At 39.5% G+C, this 17,599-nt stretch overlaps 1 long non-coding RNA gene across 1 annotated transcript in view; it reads right to left on the reverse strand.

Moving 5' to 3' along the window:
* Positions 1–9,121, reverse strand: part of LOC140518935 (uncharacterized) — an 85,513-nt gene extending 76,392 nt beyond the window's left edge. The window contains exons 1-2 of the long non-coding RNA XR_011972051.1: positions 8,782–9,121; positions 8,110–8,201 (exon numbers count right to left, since the gene is read on the reverse strand). This is a non-coding gene — a long non-coding RNA (uncharacterized lncRNA). The remainder of the gene's footprint in view (positions 1–8,109; positions 8,202–8,781) is intronic.
* Positions 9,122–17,599: the final 8,478 nt, after the last annotated feature.

Here is a 17,599-nt window from a genome sequence, read left to right on the forward strand (position 1 = left end):
AATAAATAAAACTAAGAGTTGGTTTTATGAAAAAACCAATAAAATTGATAAATTGTTGCTCAATTTGATTTTAAAAAAAAAGAAAGAAGAAAACCAAATTACCAATATAAAAAAGGGTGAACTCACCTCCAGTGAGGAGGAAATTAAAACAATAATTCAAAATTAATTTGTGCAACTGTATTCCCATCAATTTGACAATCTAAGTGAGATTGATGAAAATTTAAAATGATACAAATTGCCCAGATTAACAGAAGAGGAAGTCGAATACTTAAATAACCCCACACCAGAAAAAGAAATTGAACAAGCCATCAATGAACTCCCTAGGAAAAATCTCAAACGCCAGATGTATTTACAAATGAATTCTATCAAACATTTAAAGAATAGTTAATTCCAATATTATATAAACTATTTGGGAAAACTGGGGAAGAAGGAGTCCTACCAAATTCTTCTTATGATACAAATATGGTTCTGATACCTAAACTAGGAAGAGCCAAAACAGAGAAAGAAAATTATAGACCAATTTCTCTAATGAATATAGATGCAAAAATTTTAAATAAGATTTTAGCAAAAAGAATACAGTAATTTATCATGAGAATAATACATTATGATCAAGTAGGATTTATACCAGGAATGTAGGACTGGTTCAATATTAGGAAAACCATCAGCATTATTCATCATATCAACAATGAAACTAACAGAAATCATATGATTATCTCAATAAATGCAGAAAAAGCCTTTGACAAAATACAACACCCATTCCTGTTGAAAACACTGGAGAGCATAGGAATAAATGCAGCCTTCCATAAAATAATAAGCAGTATCTACCTAAAACCATCAGCAAGCATTATATGTAACAGATATAAGCCAGATGTATTTCCAATAAGATCAGAGGTGAAACAAGGATGTCCATTATCATCACCGTTATTCAATATGGTACTAGAAATGCTAGCTTTAGCAATAAGAGAAGAAAAAGAAATTGAAGCAATTAGAATAGGCAGAGAATAAACTAATTTATTACTCTTTGTAGATGATATGATGATATACTTAGAGAACCCCAGAGAATCAAGTAAAATAGTACTTGAAATAACAAACAACTTTGACAAAATTGCAGTTTACAAAATAAACCCATATCAATCATCTGCATTTCTATATATTAGTAACAAAGCCCAACAGCAAGAGATAGAAAGAGAGATCTCATTTAAAACTACAATAGACACTATAAAATATCTGGGAGTCTACCTGCTAAAACAAAACAAACACAATTACAAAACACTTTTCGCACAAATAAAATCAGATCTAAATAAGGGGGGAAATATCAGTTGCTTGTGGGTAGGCCAAGCTAATATAATAAAAATGACAATTCTACCTAAATTAATTTACTTATTCAATGCCATACCAATCAAACTACCAGATGATTATTTTCTAGAGCCAAAAAAAATAATAACAAAATTCATCTGGAAGAACAAAAGGTTCAGAATAGCAAGGGAACTAATGAAAAGAAATGTTAAGGAAGGTGGCCTAGCCCTACCAGATCTCAAATTGTATTATAAAGCAACAATCATCAAAACCACTTGGTACTAGCTAAGAAATAGAGGGGTAGAACAGTGGAATAGTTTAGGTACTCAAGACACAATAGTCAATGAATACAGCAATGTATTGTTTGATAAACCCAAGGACCCCAGCTTCTGGGATAAGAACTCACTGTTTGACAAAAACTGCTGGGAAAACTGGATAACAGTGTCATGGAAACTGGGTATAGACCAATACCTGACACTGTACACAAGAATAAAGTCCAAATGGCTACATGATCTAGGTATAAAAAGTGATACTGTAAATAAATTAGGGGAATAAAGAATAGTGTATTTGTCAGATTTATGGAGAATGGAGAAATTTAAGACCAGACAAGAGATAGAGAACATTATGAAGTACAAAATGGATAATTTTGATTACATTAAATTGAAAAGGTTTTGCACAAACAAACCCAATGCAACCAAGATTAGGAGGGAAACAGAAAACTAGGAAAGAATTTTTGCAACTAGTGTCTGTGATAAAGGCCTCATTTCTAAAATATATAGAGAACTGAGTCAAATTTACAACAATACAAGTCATTCCCCAATTGATAAATGATCAAAGGATATGACAGGTAGTTTTCAGAGGAAGAAATTAAAGCTATCTATAGTCACATGAAAAAATGTTCTAACTCACTATTGATAAGAGAGGTGCAAATCAAAACAACTCTAAGGTACCACATCACACTTATCAGATTGGCTAACATGACAAAACAGGAAGATGATAAATGTTGGAGAAGATGTGGGAGAGTTGGAACACTAATTCATTGTTGGTGGAGCTGTGAGCTAATCCAACCATTCTGGAGAGCAATTTGGAACTATGCCCAAAGGGCTACAAAAATGTGTATACCCTTTAACCCAGCAATATCATTTCTATGACTGTATCCTAAAGAGATCATAAAAATGTACAAAAATATTTATAGCAGCTCTCTTTGTGAGGGCCAAAAACTAGAAATCGAGGGGATACCCACCAATTGAGGAATAGCTGAACAAGTTGTGGTATATGAATGTTATTGATGCCATGGAATAGCATGGAATAGCAATGGAATACTATTGTGCTGTAAGAAATGATGAACAGGAAGACTTCAGAGAGACCTGGAAGGATGTATATGAACTGATACTGAATGAAAGGAGCATAACCAAGAGAACATTGTACACAGTAACAACCACAGTGAGCAAGAAATTTTTCTGGTAGACTTAGCCCTTCACAGCAATGCAAGCACCTAAAACATTCCCAATGGTCTTTTGAGGCAAAATGCCATCCACATCCAGAGAAAGATCTATGGAATTGGAACATAGAATGAAACAGACTATTTTCTCTTGTGTTATGTTTTGGTTTGGTTTGGTTTTTCTCATGGTTTCTCCCATTCATTTTAATTCTTCCATGCAACATGACCAATATGAAAATACGTCTAATAAGAATGTATGTGTAGAAGCCATATAAGAATGCACACTGTCTCGGGGAGGGAGGGAGCAAAGACGGGGTGAAGAGGGACAGAAAATCTACGATTTATAGAAGTGATTGTAGAAAACTGAAAATAAATTAATAATTTTAAAATGTTTTTTAAAAAAAAGATTCTCAGAGTAGAATCAGTTCATTCCTAAGACATCTGTTTTTCTGATTTAATTTCCTCAATGTTTTTTGAATATATTATCATTCTGAAGGAACATTTGTTTCTTTCCTCCTGCTACAAGGTTAGCACTACATCATATGGTCCCTTTCAAATGAATATACACAAAACTCAAATAAATATATCTTCCCAGGTTTCTATAGATTCGTATTTATTTTTTGAAAGTTCCTACTCAGCTCTGGTCTCTCCAGTCAATAGTCAATAAACATTTATTAAGCACCTACTATGTACTAAGTAAGCACTAGGGACATTAAAAAGAAGCAAAAAGACAGTCTCTGCCTTCAAGGAGCTCACAATCTAATTTTCAACAGAAATGCCTAAAATTCCCTAATTCCATTTTTAAAAATTCTCTTTTTTCTTTGTAGGATGATAGTTTTGCCAGGTAAATTATTCTCAGTTGTAACCCTATGTCTTTTTTAATATAATATTCCAAGATTTCCTTTGGTTTTTAGTTGAAGCTTCCAGGTCTTGTATAGTTCTAACTAGTTCCTTGCTACTTTAGCTTCTTTCTGGATGCTTGCAATATTTTTTCTTTTATGCAGGAGCTCTGGATTTAGCCTGACATGCCTAGGAAGTAATTGATGCATTCTTTCTCTCTTTACTTTGCCCACTGTTTCTAATAGATCTAAGTGGCTTCATTTATCATTTCTTGAAAACTGGTGTCCAGGTTTCTTTTTTGATCATGATTTTCAGAGATTCATGGCTCTTAAATTATCAAATGAGTGACATATGCAAAGCACTTTGAAAATTTTAAATTGTTACAGAAATATTATCATCATTATTATTATCACTAGATTTGTTTTCAGATCAGTTATCATTTATGCAATACCTTACATTTTCTCCTGTTTTTTTATTTTGTTCTAATATTAATTGCTGTCTCAAAGAGGCATTGATTTCTTTTTGGTCTACCTTGGTTTTCAGGAAATCCATTTCTTTGAGATTTACCACTTTCTCTCCTAAACTACTTATCCTCTTTCCAGTTCTTTCCTCAAGGACTTTTATTTCATTTTTATCTCTTGTTTCCATGTCCTTGTGGAAAATCCATCTGGGATTTCTGTTTGTTAAGAAGTTAAGTTTCCAATCTTTTTTTATGTACTATTTTGATTTTTCTCCTCTTTCCAGTTTTAGTTCCTGAATTGGGGCTTTGTGACAGAGCTGTCTCCCGATGCACTTTTGGTTGGGGTAGCTGGTCCTGCTTGGGTCCCTTGGACCTCTACTTTCTAGAGTATGACCTTCTCCTAGATCTTTGAGGTTCCAAGAACTTGCTCTTCTGGGCCTTCTCTCTAATCTTGGAGCACAGTATTAGAGATCTCAGAACCCTTTGGCCTGGACCATCCTGGTATCCTGAACACTGCAACCCCACAATGGTAAGGACTTCACTGGTCACTGGATACTGTTACTCCCCAGGGCTTCCAAGGTCCCTACCCTGGGACTTTCCCAGGGAAGCCTTGGGCACAGAGCCTTGCAGTCAACATGAGACCCTGGCCATCTCTGGTCAAGTGGGTACCCCTTTATTTGTGGAGCCCCTTTCCTGTTGCCCTTGAATTTGTGGCTAACTTTATGTGTGGCTCTGGTATGGAATAAGTCATTTAGTGTAGTTTCTTATTGGATTCCTTGATCATTATCTGGTCTGGTGTAAACTTCAGGGTTTTACTGAATTAGATGTGTCAGAGCTAGGCAGTCTAGCTCCAGAACAGGCAGTTATGTTGACAAAGTGCAAATCAAAAAAAAAAAATCTATGGTTCCATAACCTTGGCCAGTTCTGAGATCCCAAACTTGCTCAGGGAACCTTGAACAATGCAAGTCTTTTTCCTCCTACTGTCTGTTAACAGTAGAGAGCCTTGGATTTCAGCAACAAGGCCCATTGTTCCTGCCTCTGGAAAGCAACAAGGATGTTTTACGGAATCAGGTCCCGAGCCCCCCAAACCCCAGGATGTCAAGTATTATTGAATATCAGTTCAGGCCTGAAGGACCCCCACTCAGTAAGTCTAACCCTGGTCCTGGGCAGAAAGGAAGCAGAATTCAGGTGTTGCTAAGTCCAAAAGGAAGTAAAGGCAAAGCTGCTGCAAAGATCTGCCAGCTGCTTTGGGATATTCAGAGGTGCATTCACCCATGCACACACTAAGAAAGGGAAAACAGCCCTGGCAGTAAGGCAGCAGTAGGCATAAATTATTCTTCTGTAATCTTTCTTTTATACAAAGCTTTGGTTATCTTTTTAATGCTCAAATCTGACCATATCACTGCCCTGCTCAGAGACTTTCACTGGCTTTTCATGTCATTTTTTCATCCTCTTTTTTTCTCTTTCTCACAATCTTCCTTCATTTCTCTCTTCCTCTCTTTTTATTTCTCTCTTCCTTTTTCTTTCTTCCTCTTTCCCTTTTCTCTCTCCTCTTCTTTTCTTTTCATCTTCTTTCTTTCCTCTTTTTTCCTTTCCTTCCTTCCTAAATCTGTAATTTTCTCTGTCCTATTGGACTCCTAGTATGGAAACTCCCTCCACTACTGCAAATCTTCATCTCATCTGTAATTTATTATGGTCTCAGAGAGTTGCCGTAGGGGATTGAGAGGTCAAGTAGCTTATCCACATCCATACAGCTAGTAGTATCAGAGGAAAGTCTTCCTGAAACCAAGGCCAGCTCTTATCTAGTATACCTGCCGTTGCTTCTCATTCCCTACTGGGCAATTTTAAGTAGAGCAGGAATTCAACCTGCAGTCTATAAATTTGATTTTAAAAAAACATTTTGATAACTATATTTCACTCTGATTTCTTTTTAATTCTGTTATTTTATGCATTTAAAAACATGATTCCCAGAAGAGATCCATGGGCTTCCCCAGAATGCCAACATACAATAAATGTTTAAGAACCTCTGGCATAAAAGAAATTTCAGTTCAGTTCAGGTATGGACTGAACTAAGCAGCCTCCTAGGCTCCATTCCAGCTCTGAGATTCGGAAATGCTGAGATTCTGTGACCTCTGGTCCTTTTGCCAGTTCTCCCATTGTTTTCCTTCCAACGAATGGTATAATCATTAATAATCCCTTCCCCCTCCCCTTGGCTCCACCTTTCAGGGGATCCTACCAGTGGGCTCTCAATTAGTTCTTCACAGAACACGTCTGGCAGGGGAAATTGTCCTTGAGCTGTGGGATCCGGAACAAGCTTCAGCTGGGCCATGGCAGCCTTAACTGAAGTTTCCTGAGATATGGCAGGATTAACTGTTGGGATGCCATCTTCCAGACCGCTCAGAAAAATTAAAAGACAAGACAGGAAATTTCCTTGTAGAAAATGGGAGGTGAAAAGTGACAGGAAATCTGACAAATGTCACCATCTCACAAAAACATTGCCAGACAATTCTATCTCCCAAGGATTTCTAAAAATAAAATTAAAATTCCACTCAATTTCTACAGGATAGAGAAAGCATTACTGGGATCTTTCCTTCAATAAATGCTTGGATGTAGCAAAACATCTTCAGTATTTGGCACATATTAGACACAAATGTTTGCCAAACTGAAGTCAGCTGAATGGAATGAACCAAATTTTCATAAAGAGGAGACTCAGGCTCCTTCCCAGATTATTCCTTCCATCCTCCCTTTCCTTGGTTCCATCTCCTGACTTCTTTGACCTGTTTCAAAACTTAACTGCAGTTCCATCTTTGACAAGAACCTTTTCCCAGTCCCCCTTAATATTAGTTAGCTTTCCTTCTGAGGTTACCTTTAATTTTCTTGTATTTGACTTGTTTAGACCTAGTTGGTTGCAAGTTGTCTCTCCTATTAGATTGTAAGCTTCCTGATGACAGGGGTTTTTTTTGACTTTCTTTGTATCCTGAGTGCTTAACACAGTGCCTAACACATAGTAGGAACATAATAATTGGCTGCTAACTTGATTTGACTTGATTGTGTAAGATGACTTCATCCTCTCTAAGTCAACATGTAGACAGAGGTTCATGGCATGCAGTATGGAGTTAGCAAAGTCAGAAAATAAGAGAGGGCAGAACAAAAATGGAACATGGAAGAAATTGGTTAAAGGGATAAAAAAAATAGTTTGGTTAGGCTGAGATGTAGAACAGGAAATAGGAATAGTTCCATAAAAGGCTGGAAAGACAGACTTTAACCGGATTATAGAGGGCTTTGAATGCTACAATAAATCTCAACTTTCTTTGATAGGCAATAGGGAGCTACTGAAGGTTTTTGAGTAGAGGAGTAATGCCCATGATGGTAGGTTAGAAAGATTTCTTGGATGACATATTAAATATAAATTGTAGCAGAGAAACCTAGAACCATAAAGTCCAACTCAAAAGTTATAACAATAACCCAGGTAAGGAAAGATGAGGGCCAGTAGTTCGGCAGCTACTCTTTTTATTTGCCTTGGTAACTGCCTCCTTATGAGCCTCTTGGCAATGCTCAGTGGGCTACCTCCATGCCCACCTAGTCCCATTTCTCCCTCAGCTGACAACCTGCCAAAATGCTGGTGAGAGTTTGGTGATGTAGAAAGCATCAAATGCCTCCTTAGAACCATGGCAGGTTAGACCTGGAAGGGATTTTATCTGTCATCACCTACTCTAATGACCCCATTTTTCAGATGAGAAAACTGAGGCCCAGAAAGAGAAAGTCACTGGGTCCAGGTCACACAGAGAGTAGCTGCAGAACTGAAGGTACTTCATGAACCTCAAAGTACTGTCTAGACATGAGCTGTCATCATTATCAGATCTACTGACTCATGGTCACTGCACCATGGGATATATATGCCCACACAATGCTAAAGAGAATCATGAGATTGTAGGATCATAGACTTAGACTCCAAAAGGATCTCAGAGGTCATTTGTCCAACTCCTTCATTTTACATGTGAAGAAACAAAGACCCACAGAATTTAAATAACTCTCTTTAGGCCACTTGACTAATAATTGACAGACTTCTTACCTCTCTCCCAATCATAGTATTTTTCTGTGCACTTGCTCCCATCTGTTTCTCTTCCTGTTCATGATGCTCCTTGTGAGCCTCTGTTTTCTTATCTGTAAAATGGAAGTAATACCTTCCCTAAATGCTTCTCAAAAGTGTGTGAAATTTGAGATAACTGACGCAGAACCACTTTGAAAAATATCAAGTATGCCACATAAATTTTTATTTGGACAGGAGTAGAGGATGTAGAGTTGGAAGAAACCTTAGAATATAGAATACATAAGGTTAAACTTGGAATAGACCTTATGGTTTTCTACCCCAGATCCTGAACTGTCATCAAAGAAAGAGCTGAGCTCTATGAGCAAAGCAGGATTGCAATAGCTCAAAAGAAATGTGAGATGCACAAATTTGGAGACATTTCCACTTCAAATGTTCATATGGCACAGTTGGACACACTGTACTTTGACTCTGACATAGTGCTGTCATTTTGGTCCTGTTCAAGAATGAAGGACAACACAGAAACTGAGGTCTAGAGCAGTGTACATTCTATTTTTCTCTAAAGCATCAGCTCCCTGAGAGCACCTTTCACTCGATTTCTATGGTGTATACCCCCCCCACACAGACCCCAACCCAGTAGCCCATAGGTGTCTGCCACCACGTCATCCCCAAAGAGGGTGCCAAATGAACAGTTACCTGCCTGGCATTTTCCATGACGAGTCTGGTCTCTGGGCTGCAATGAAGCAGCAAGCTCCCATGGGCCTGCCTGTACAGCTACAGTTGAGCACATCTTATTAAAAGGCACTAGATACATCCTGAACATATTACTTCTTTTTTTTCACCTTGCAGTCCCCTGCTTTCACACGTACACACACAGAGAACATACCCACACTCACAGCTCTCTGCTTGTTTCTACCTTTCGCTTGACCTAAACTGTAGGTTCTATCGGCAGTGAACTCAATCACTGTCCTCGCCAAGGCTTCTATTAAAGCTTGGCTCTAACCATCCAAGAAATTAGTCTCCAGTGCTCGACCCTTGTCCCCCCTCTTGGGTGTACCACAGCAGCTGTGCCCAACCTTTGGTCCTCAGCTGCTCTATTTCATCCATAAACCTGAGTGGCTGCTTCCTCCCCACCCCATTTCCCCTCCCTTTCCCTAGTAACAGCTAAAAGCAGAGCCTGGGAGTCTCACTGCCTCTCACACACACTTTCACCCTCTGTTGTCAAACTACAATAAGAATGAGGCAGATTCCACATTTGATTGTGATACCTTCGGTCACTGTTAAAACATACATCTAAGTGTTTAAAGTATAATATTACCCTCTGGTGTCAAGGTTCCATGAAGTCTGATCATAAAGGTCCTAGGACCTCTGACAAAGGCATTGCATGAGATAATTGAGAGGAACTCAGAAAATATTGTCAAGGATGCAACTGGGGTGGACCTTGAGACACAGTTATCACAAGTCTGCCCTTTGGCATATATTTTGTTGTTTGGTCTTTTCAAGTGTCTGACTCTTCAAGACCCCATTTGGGCTTTTCTTGGCAAAGATACCAAAGTGGTTTACCATTTCCTTTTCCAGTTGGCATGTATCCTCTAGCCAGAGGTGGGGAACCTGCAGCCTCAAGGTCACATGTGACTCTCTTGGTCTTCAACTGTGACCTTTGATTGAATCCAAACTTCATAGAATAAATCCCCTTAGTAAAAGGCCACATGTGGCCTCAAGGCCGAAGGTTCCCCACCCCTCCATCTAAGTCAAACAGCTCAGGCAATTCGTGGTACAAACCATAAGAGAGGACATTCCAAGGGACACACAAAATACACAGAGAAAGGACTGCCATCTAAATCTCCTATCTTCCCCAACACAAGGAAAGCCAGTCGGGTAACCAGACTCCCCAAAGTCACCCTGCTCTGTTACAAGGTCTCACCTGACTTTCTGGTTCTCATTCCTTCCAAAATATTCAACTCTACATTTGGTGTAACTCAATTAACATTTTTTTTATTTTTTTAATTTAATTTTAATTTTTCTTATTTTAATTTTTAAAAGATTTTTTTTTTAAATTGTTAAATTCTACTATGAATAAGGCACTGGCTAAGAGCCAGTCTGACACTAGCACAGAGGGGAGGGTTCTCCCTGTTTTTATTTACTATCTGCAGGTATCCTGAGAAACTAAGAGTGGCTAGTGCCTCCTCAGGGCTATGAACAATAACTGCTCCCTTCCTCTTCTGACAAGTCAACGATCAGATCTCCCTCACTTTAAGAACACTCTGAAGGCCTGAGTCATCATTCGGTATGGCTCCTAACAGAGCAATGCACACACTGGGGTTTCTCATAAGTACAACAAAATAGCAATCCATGCTTTCTGTAACATGTTAAAGTTTACAGATGACCTTCCTCACAACTACCCTGCAAAGCAGAAAGTGAAAGTATTATCTCCATTATACCGATGAGTAAACTGAGGCTCAGAGAATTTCAGAAGTCTTCTCTGAGTCACTTGGTCATCTACCCTCCAAGTTTACCACTCTTTTTCACTCTGCCAAAGTACATGATCACAGAGATAGCAACACTGGAAAATTTTTTAAAAGGTGGGGGAAAGAATTTGCAAAACCTGTGCAGAGCCACTGAGTCTCTTGTACATTTTGCATGTGGACCCTGGGTCTGGGGATAATTGGGGGTAGGAGGCAGTGCAGAAAAGAGTAACTCAGCAATTCTAAAGCCTTTCATTGGTACAAGGCAGGTACAGATGAATGTCTAGTATAAAAGAAATTGATGCAGGAGTTTCAGCTTTGTCAGGGATGTGTATGCTGTGTTAGGGCTGAGGCAGAGAGAGCTTAAGCAGTCTAAATGCTGAGTATTACCCAAGTAATATAGTTTTGCCCACTTGAAATCACATATACAATCCTAATATTTTAGTTATCTTGTACTCCACAAATATGTACTTTTTCATTCATTTCTTTGGAATAGACCACTATAAATGTTAATAAAAGGTGCTAAGCAAAATGATAAGGCAAACATTACAGCTAGGTGGCACAGTGGATAGATTCACAGGATGACTCCTCTTCCTGAGTTCAAATCTGGCCTGGCACTTACTAGCTGAGTGATCCTAGGCAAGTTACTTAACTCTTGTTTGCCACAATTTCCTCATCTGTAAAATGAGCTGGAGAAGGAAATGACAAGCCACTCCAGTTTCTTTGCAAAGAAAAAAACCAAAAATGTGGTCACAAAAGAATTGGGCATGACTAAAAAAAATCCACTCAGCAAATAATCACAAGATTCACTGAACTCCCTCTTCTCCATATGGAGCATGATCCTCTTCTACTTCCTGGCTTTCCTTCATGAAAGTATCCTCCTACATATTACTCTATGGGGGGGAAAAAGCATTATTGACAACAAGGATGGTCCCCCTCTTCATGGTGCATTAGGAGGTGTCTGCCAGCATGAAGAGTGTAAGTCATATTTCTGCAGAGAACCAGGACACGGATGCCAAAGTGCCTCTTGGCCCTGTTCTGCTTTTTGTAGGTAATTAAATTGAGTCCACTCCTTGGCTTGGTTTTCTCCCTGAACAATTCAACCATTTGAGTAATCCATTCTCAGGGCACTCATACATCACCTGGGTGCACCCTGCCTCTGATGTATGACTACAATCCATCAACAGAGTGAACCCCCACACCCGGAATGGATGGGTGCTGTACATCATCACAAGAGGCCTGAGGGGCCATGCGTTACTCAGGAGGTGGCACCACTCAGAAGGGGCCAGATGAGGGCCAAGAGGAAAGAGGTTGGCACAATTGGAAACCCCTGTTTTTATTATTCTTTACTGAGCAAGCCAGAAGGTGTGGATTTCTCTGATGACTGGACTTTTCCTTCACTTTTTAAAAAAACCATAACAAAGCATTACCACATAGGGATCCTACTGGGCTTGCTTTAACAACTAGATGAGACTCATTTGTCTGTAATGCTGTCATAGATTTAGAGCCAGAAGGAAGTTTAGAAGCCATCAAGTCTAACATCCAACCTCTTCTTTTTCCAGAAGGAAAAACTGAATCATGCAGAGGTAAAATGACTTTAGCTGGGTCACACAGCAACTAAATATCTGAAGAACTTCCTGGCTCAAAGTCCAGTGCTTTAGGCTCTATCCTCTGTTGTCTCTTGTCCGTTGCATACAAAGACTTCTGGCAGCATAAACTCTGCGTTGTTCCCATCACTCAATCCAGTGTTCTGTGCCTAGTAGGCATTTAATAGCTTTGAGGATATTAAGTCACTGAGGCAGCCTGGGGTCTTTGTCCAATCAGCCCCTGAATATTCAATCAATTATCTAGTTTGAATACTAGCTCTACTTTCTCACCATGTGACTTTAGCCAAGTCACACCTTCTTTCTAGTTCATTGCCTCACTCAGAGTGAGAACCTGAAAAGACCTTAGCCTAAAAGGAACAAAGTCTCCCATTGCATCCTGGGCCATCTCCAGACCTCCTGATGAATATCTGGCCACTAGACCCAGATGGTTCTCGAGGAGAAAGTGAGCTGGTGGCCTGGCACAGCTCTTTCTCACTCAAATCAACGTTAATTGCAAATCATGTCATCATTTCCCTGATATCATAGTCCTCTTCATGAACAGACAAAGCACAACACAATAACAACACAACCTGTTTCTTCATGTGTAAAATAAGGGGACAAGAACCTATGGTCTCTAAGGATTCTTCCAGCTCTAAATCTTACAAGACTTTTATACTCCACACGTCTACATTTCTAAAAACTAAAAAAACAAAAAACAAAAAAAAAACCCTCAGATGTTCAAAAATAGTTAGAAACAGATGAGACAGCATGGTGTAGTAGACGTTACATAATCAAGCGTATATACCACACTGTAGTGAGTATAGAGCTGATTTTGAAGCTAGGAAGACCTGAATTCAAACCTTTCCACTGATATATACTATCTGTGTAACCATGAGCAAGGTATGGGAACTCTCAATGTTCTAGGCAACTCTAAAACTATAAATTGGAAAAAAAGTACAGACCTGCATTGGTGGCTCATCTGGGAGCTCCTGATATCAGTGATGTTGTAGATCTAGGGCATCCCTTAGAAATAAACTGAAGTCTTCCCATTATACAGGCAACCTAAATACAAGCCAGTGGTCCCTGCCCCCTTTCTCCACAATTATTTTGAGAACTTGTCATTGGAGATACATCATTCCTGCCCAAATCCCACAGGATCCTGGAGACATAATTAACAATCTTGCGTTTTCTGCACGTGTCTTAAGTCAGGAAGTTTTCATTAATACTGATGGTATTTGCAAGCTAAAGCTCTGTCCACATCAAGACAAAACACCACACCCCAGAAAGCATTGCTGAAAAGGAGCTGTCTACTCTACTGGCCCTCCAAATTCAGGGAAAATCTGAACCCCAGAATAAGCCTTGAGAATGTTGGACAAGTTCAGGGGGGAAAAATGTCACTGGTGCCTGACTTCTCACTAATGTTTTATGTTGTTTCAGAACAAAGAAATTTAACCATAGATACAGTGGGAAAAGAGGAGGACCTGGAGTCTAGAGACCCAATTTCAAATCCTGCCACTCACAATCCATAGCTAGGTGACCTCTGGTCAGTCATAGAATCTTGAATTTAGGAGACTTCGAGGTCATCTTCTCTATCTCTCTTACTTTACAGATATGGAAACTGAGGCCCAGAGAGGTAGTATACCTAGGATTTGAGGTTAAGTCTTTTGAGTCCAAGTTATGCCACATTTCTGGATGTTAGTATCTTCATCTATAAAATGGAGAAAATAATACTCCTACTATTCACCTCCTAGGATTGTTGTAGGGAACAGTAAGCCTAAAAGCACCACAGAAATGAGAGCTGGTATTATTCTAAGAGTACACAGGAAGGCATCTGTCAGCGTGTGCTTTGAGTTCTGCTATAAGCTGCATCAATACCTTGACTTTTTATGATGTTATTTACCAAAGTGTTCTGGTCTTCATTATCTCTTTGCCTCTTGAACATCTTCCTACTCCTCTGTTAAAGCCCACCTCAAAAGTTTTGTCTTCCAGAAAATCTTTGCTGATGTCCCAGTTAGTAAATCAATCATTCAATAAATATTTATTAAGTACTTACTATATACCAGGTACCAATAAAGCAAGGACAAGGGTCCCTAAAAGAAGGGACATGGGTCCCTTTGAAGTCACATCACACTTTGTTTTAAACGTCTCTTTAGTGTAGTGTTGTATTATAGTTATCCGTGTTGCCATTTTCTGCCCATACTGGACTATAGGCTAGAGTGGGAAAGGGACTATTTATCCAAACTTCACACCTCTCCCAGCACCTGCCATGGCGCTCTGCATATATTACATGCTTAGCAGAGGTTTATATTCTATTCTTGCAGCATTCCTATAGGGAAAGAATGATTATCCCCATTTTATAGATGGAGAAACTAAGGCCCAGGCGGATTAAGTGATTTGTTCAAGGAAATACAATTAGTGAGTGGCAAAACTTAGCTCCTGACCCAAGGCTCTTTTCTCAAAACTTTCTTTTCTCTCCAGACATACTCATTTGGGACAACTTTGTCCTGTGTGTCCAGAGTCACCTGACCTACCCAGCTTGTACTCACCCTAGGGGCTCAAGAAAAACATTTGTCAAATGGGAAAGGACAGGAGTATTTTTTTTAAAGGGAAAGACAAAAACATCCCCAGGAATGTAAATCTTATGTTACAACATGTCAAAGACAGTTATTTTGTCAATGTCATCTCAGCCTCTAGAGAGAGAGTGTAGTGTGATGGTTAGACTCCCTGCACTCTGTTGCCAGGTCTGCTGCAGCCACCCCAAAGTGCCTCCTTTCCCTAGGGGACCCGCCTTTCCTTTCTAAACCAGGAACTGAGACTGTAAAAGTGTTTGCAGAGTCTCTGGAGAAATAAACTCGCTGCATACAGACCTTCTTTGCCTGAATCAGGGCTCAAGGCCCTAGATTTGTAAATACTGCATCTCCCAAGTTTCAGTCAGGGTCTTACTTGGGGGATAAGTATCACAAAATTTTCCCCAAATTCTCAATATATAGAATTTTCATTTATTTCAATCTAGAAAAATTAGAGAGTATTATACTGTAATTTCAAAGGCCTAGGAAATGATTCAGAATGACAGTTCAGTGTTTAGCCATGTCTAGATCTCCTAGGATCATAGATTTGAATCAAGAAAGTATCTCAGAGACTATTTACTCCCATCCCTACAATTTTCCAGAGGAGGAAACTGAGGCCCAGAAAGGAGGAAAGACTTGCTCAAGGCCATATTGCTAATAAGCTGGGACTCAAGCCCACTCTCTCGCATTTTAACACCATGATGCCTTATGTACATTATGCTGCTTTTCCTAATAAAATAACAACTATTCACATAAGAAGAAGGAGCTCCCTCAGGAATAACAGTAGCATTTGCAGTAGCAGCGATCAAGGCAGTCATAGCAGCGGCAGTAGTAGCAACAGTAGTAATAGTGGAAGGAATATCAGAAATAGTAGCGGTAGCTGAAGCAGGAATCACAACAGCAATAGACAATAGAATTATCAAAGCAATGGTGGCTTCAACCTCATTTGAAAGAGTGATACCAAAAGAAAAATCATTCACTGGTGACAGTAATAAAAATATTGGTAGCAGCAGCGCTAGCAGTAGTAGCAGTGATGGTGGTGGCAAGAGTAGCAGCAATCATATTGATATTCATAGCCAAAGTCGTGGCGGTAGTAGTAACAGCATGATCAATCAATAATAATTAATATAGTTAACATCTATATAGTGCCCTAAGATTTGCAAAGCACTTTACCCATGTTATCTCATTGGATGCTCACAACAACCCTGCAATTATTATCCCCATTTTACAGATGAAAAAACTGAGGCAGTCATGATGGAAGACTGATTTTCCCATTAAAGTAGGAAATAAAGTCCTCTAATGAAATAAGCAAAAAAGAGGAGTGTCATAAGGTGATTAAGGAAAGAAGGAAGTCTTGATGCAGCCCATGTGATCATGGTGATCATATGTCAATCAAGGAAGAGTAAAAGGATTATCACATAGCCAGAAAGGCTCAGCTACCATTAGATCATAGAGTTTTATAGTGGACTCATGTTGTAGTTAGTCCCTTGTATCACAGAAGAGTGAACCCTCACTTCTCTGGGGGAAGTAGTGGGTCCCTAATTGGTGACTTCCTCCATCAGTATTCAATCCCAGGGGTTTAAGAGAAGAAAGGGAGGGTAGTAGGGTTAATCCCAGGTGAGGATTTTGTAAGATATGAGTGGTGACAGGATGAGTGGAGAAGTGAGGCAAGAGAACATTCCAGGTATGAGAAACACGTCTGTGTGAAGGCAAAGAGACAAGAGATGTGATACCAATTTCAGGGAAAAAGTACATAGTCTGATTTGGCTAAATCATAAAGTACATGAAGTGATAGAAAATAAGTCTGGAAAAGTAAGATAGAGTCAGCTAATAGAGGCCTTTAAACATATAAGGCATAGGTATTGCACATGACAGACAATTAGGAGCAGCTCAAGATTTGGGGGCAGGATATGATTTGGTCAGGGCTGTGTGTTAGAATGATTCTTTATTCCTCTGAGTGGAGAATCTACTGAAGAGAGGGAGAGGGTGGAGGCAGACAGGCCAAGTAGTAGGATGCTATTGTAATAGTTCGACTAGTGATGGCATGGGTTTGAACTGGGGTGGTGGTCCCATGAGAGGGAAAAAGTGAACAAATTTGAGAGAGACTTATGGAGGTAGAATTGAGATACTCAAGGGTAAGACATAGAAGGGAAGGGAAGGAGGGAGCAGATTCAAGTTGGCTATAAATAAATCTCTAGAGCTGTTTTTAGGACCAGCAGATTTCCTCCTCCATTTCCCATAGTTTGTTGCCCTGACTTGTTGCTTGGTCTAGCTGCTTAGACCAGACAGCACAGAACCCAACACAATTGTCTCAATTCATTTAAGACAGCCCTGAAAGGTAGAATCAACAAGATTTTGCATCTTATTAGATAGGGAAGGTGAGGGAGAGGGAGAAAGTAAAGACAGCTCAGGTTGTGAACCTGGGCAACTGAAAGATTGAACAGAATAGAAAAGTTTGGGGGTGAAGTAGGTGTAAGAGGAAAGATAACAAGTTTCATTTTAGACAGGCTGGATTTCAGATATCAATGGGGATGTACAGACAGTTGGCAATAGACTGGAGTCCCTCAGAGAGATTGGGGCTGGATATGTAGATTTGAGAATCATTTGCCTGGAAATAACACAGAGGAAAAAGATGTAGATACAACATGACCCAGGAGGACACACTCAGTTAAGGGACAAGAGCTGGATGATGATCCAATAAAAGAGACTGTAAAGGAACAGTGAGATAGGAGGAGAACCATGAGATAACAATGTCACTGAAGCTAAGGGAGGAGAGAGAGTCCTTGTGGAAGGTCTGTCACCAATGTCCAAAGTGGCGGAAGGATGATGATTGAAACAAGGCCACTAGATTTAACAGTTAAGAAATCATCGTTAACCTTAGTGAGAACAGTTTCAT

Source organism: Notamacropus eugenii, chromosome 1, assembly GCF_028372415.1.
Source record: "Notamacropus eugenii isolate mMacEug1 chromosome 1, mMacEug1.pri_v2, whole genome shotgun sequence".
Classification (NCBI taxonomy): domain Eukaryota; kingdom Metazoa; phylum Chordata; class Mammalia; order Diprotodontia; family Macropodidae; genus Notamacropus; species Notamacropus eugenii.